Here is a 3889-nt window from a genome sequence, read left to right on the forward strand (position 1 = left end):
TTTTATTCTTCTCTTCTACTCACATAAAGGAATCTCTATACTGTGACATAGAGGATTTCATATTTTCTGTTTTCTTCTTTTTCATATGAGCAGGAACAAGGATAAGAACATTCTTGTTGAAGCTGATCCTGAACCTAAAAGGACTCTGAAGAGGAAGCTAAAGCACAACTCTCTGGAGAAAATCTGACAGAAATTTTCGAAAAAGAAGGAGACATGGCCAAAAATAATAACAATGCAAGGAAGATGCTTGGTGACTTGACTGTACCAAATTCCAATTTACATGGAAGAAGCATCTCAATCCCTGCCATTGGAGCAAACAACTTTGAGCTGAAACCTCAATTAGTTTCTCTGATGCAACAGAACTGCAAGTTTTATGGACTTCCATCAGAAGATCCTTTTCAGTTCTTAACTGAATTCTTGCAAATCTGTGATACTGTTAAGACCAATAGGGTTGATCCCGAGGTCTACAGGCTCATGCTTTTCCCATTTGCTGTAAGAGACAAAGCTAGAATATAGTTGGACTCTCAACCTAAGGATAGCCTGAACTCTTGGGATAAGCTGGTCACGGCTTTCTTAGCCAAGTTCTTTCCTCCTCAAAAGCTTAGCAAGCTTAGAGTGGATGTTCAAACTTTCAGACAGAAAGAAGGTGAATCCATCTATGAAGCTTGGGAGAGATACAAGGAACTGACCAAAAAGTGTCTTTCTAACATGCTTTCAGAATGGACCATCCTGGATATATTCTATGATGGTCTGTCTGAATTATCTAAAATGTCATTGGACCATTCTGCAGGTGGATCCATTCACCTAAAGAAAACACCTGCAGAAGCTCAAGAACTCATTGACATGGTTGCTAATAACCAGTTCATGTACACTTCTGAGAGGAATCCTGTAAGTAATGGGACGCCTCAAAGGAAGGGAGTTCTTGAAATTGATACTCTGAACGCTATATTGGCTCAGAACAAAATATTGACTCAACAAGTCAATATGATCTCTCAGAGTCTTAATCGATTGAAGGAATCATCCAACAGTACTAAAGAGGCATCTTCTGAAGAAGAAGCTTATGATCCTGAGAACCCTGCAATAACAGAGGTGAATTACATGGGTGAACCCTATGGAAACACCTATAATCCCTCATGGAGAAATCATCCAAATTTCTCATGGAAGGATCAACAAAAGCCTCAACAAGGATTTAATAATGGTGGAAGAAACAGGTTTAGCAATAGCAAACCTTTTCCATCATCCACTCAGCAACAGACAGAGAATTCTGAGCACAACCCATCTAGCTTAGCAAATATAGTCTCTGATCTATCTAAGGCCACTGTGAGTTTCATGAATGAAACAAGGTCCTCCATTAGGAATTTGGAGGCACAAGTGGGCCAGCTGAGTAAAAGAGTCACTGAAACTCCTTCTAGTACTCTCCCAAGCAATACAGAAGAAAATCCAAAAAGAGAGTGCAAGGCCATAGCCTTACATGGTGTGGCCGAACCCAAAGAGGAGGAGGACGACGTGAATCCTAGTGAAGAAGACCTCCTGGGACGTTCACTGACTAATAAGGAGTATCCCTTTGAGGAACCAAAGGAATCTGAGGCTCATCTAGAGACCATAGAGATTCCATTGAACCTTCTTCTGCCCTTCATGAGCTCTGATGAGTATTCTTCCTCTGAAGAGGATGAAGACATTACTGAAGAGCAAGTTGCTAAATACCTTGGTGTAATCATGAAGCTAAATGCCAAGCTATTTGGTAATGAGACTTGGGAAGATGAACCTCTCTCGCTCACCAATGAACTAAATGCATTGGATAGGCAGAAATTGCCTCAAAAGAAATAGGATCCTGGTAAATTCATAATACCCTATACCATAGGCACCATGACCTTTGAGAAGGCTCTGTGTGACCTGGGTTAGGAATAAACTTAATGCCACTCTCTGTAATGGAGAAACTTGGGATCTTTGAGGTGCAAGCTGCCAGAATCTCGTTAGAGATGGCAGACAACTCAAGAAAACAGGCTTATGGACAAGTAGAGGACGTGTTAGTAACATCCCTGCTGATTTCATAATCCTAGATACTGGGAAGGATGAGGATGAATCCATCATCCTTGGAAGACCCTTCCTAGCCACAGCAAGAGCTGTGATTGATGTGGACAGAGGAGAGTTGGTCCTCCAACTGAATGAGGACAACCTTGTGTTTGAAACTCAAGGATCTCCTTCTGTAACCATGGAGAGGAAGCATGAAAAGCTTCTCTCACTGCAGAGTCAATCAAAGCCCCTACAGTCAAACTCTAAGTTTTGTGTTGGGAGGCCACAACTAAACTCTAAGTTTGGTGTTGAACCCCCATATTCAAACTCTAAGTTTGGTGTTGGGAGGTCCCAACAATGCTCTGCACATCTGTGAGGCTCCATGAGTGCTCACTGTCAAGCTATTGACATTAAAGAAGTGCTTGTTGGGAGGCAACCCAATGTTATCTAATTATATTTATTTATTTTCTCTTGTTATTTTATGTTTTCTTTAGGTTGATGATCATGTGGAGTCACAAAAACTACTGAAAAATCAAAAACAGAATAAAAAATAGCATTGAAAATAGCACACCCTGGAGGAGAGCAGTCTGGCGTTTAAACGCCAGAAACAAGCATCTGTCTGGCATTTAACGCCAGAAACAAGTACCAAGCTGGCGTTTAACGCCAGAAACAAGCATCTGCCTGGCGTTAAATACCAGAAACAGGCTACATTTGGGCGTTTAACGCCAGAAATAAGCAGCAGTCTGGCGTTAAACGCCAGGATTGCACAGCAAGGGCGTTTTACACGCCTAATTGGAGCATGGATGTTAAGTCCTTGACCCCACTTGATCTGTGGACCCCACAGGATCCCTACCTTTTCTTCTCTCCTCTTCACACCTTTTCATAACCCTCTTCCCAAAATACCCTTCACCAATCCCCTCAACCACTCTTTCCCATCACCCCTCACCACTCACATCCATTTTCTCTTCCCCATAAACCCCACCCACCTCTAAAATTCAAATTCTTTTCCCTCCCAAACCCAACCCTAATAGCCGAACCCTAAACCTTCCCCCACTCCTATATAAACCACTCATTCCTTCTTCATTTTCACACAACACAACCCTTTCTTCTTACCCTTGGCCGAATACACACCTCTCTCCCTCTCCTCCATTTTCTTCCTCTTCTCCTTCTTTCTTTCTTTTTTTGCTCGGGGACGAGCAAACATTTTAAGTTTGGTGTGGTAAAAAGCATTGCTTTTTGTTTTTCCATAACCATTTATGGCACCTAAGGCCAGAGAAATCTCTAGAAAGAGGAAAGGGAAGGCAATTGCTTCCACCTATGAGTCATGGGAGATGGAGAGATTCATCTCAAAGGTCTATCAAGACCACTTCTATGAAGTTGTGGCTAAGAAGAAAGTGATCCCTGAGGTTCCTTTCAAGCTCAAAAAGAATGAGTATCCGGAGATCCGACATGAGATCCGAAGAAGAGGTTGGGAAGTTCTCACCAACCCTATTCAACAAGTCAGGATCTTAATGGTTCAAGAGTTCTATGAAAACGCATGGATCACTAGGAACCATGATCAAAGTGTGAACCCGAATCCAAAGCATTGGCTCACCATGGTTCGGGGGAAATACTTAGATTTTAGTCCGGAAAATGTAAGGCTGGCATTCAACTTGCCAATGATGGAAGAAAACGCACACCCCTACACTAGAAGGGTCAACTTTGATCAAAGGTTGGACCAAGTCCTCATAGACATATGTGAGGAAAGAGCTTAATAGAAAATTGACTCAAGAGGCAAGCCGGTTCAATTAAGAAGGCTAGGGGATGGCTAGAGTTCATTCAATGCTCAATCATTCCTACTAGTAACCGGTCTGAAGTTACTATAGATCGGACCATC

General features: G+C 42.2%; 1 non-coding gene across 1 annotated transcript; it reads right to left on the reverse strand.

Moving 5' to 3' along the window:
• Positions 1-606: 606 nt before the first annotated feature.
• LOC148547638 (small nucleolar RNA R71) lies at positions 607-714 on the reverse strand. Its single transcript, XR_015898752.1, has one exon. It is a non-coding gene; the product is annotated as a small nucleolar RNA R71 (small nucleolar RNA).
• Between the last annotated feature and the right edge of the window lie 3175 nt (positions 715-3889).

Source organism: Arachis ipaensis, chromosome B8 (assembly GCF_059453495.1).
Source record: "Arachis ipaensis isolate K30076 ecotype BB chromosome B8, ASM5945349v1, whole genome shotgun sequence".
NCBI lineage: Eukaryota > Viridiplantae > Streptophyta > Magnoliopsida > Fabales > Fabaceae > Arachis > Arachis ipaensis.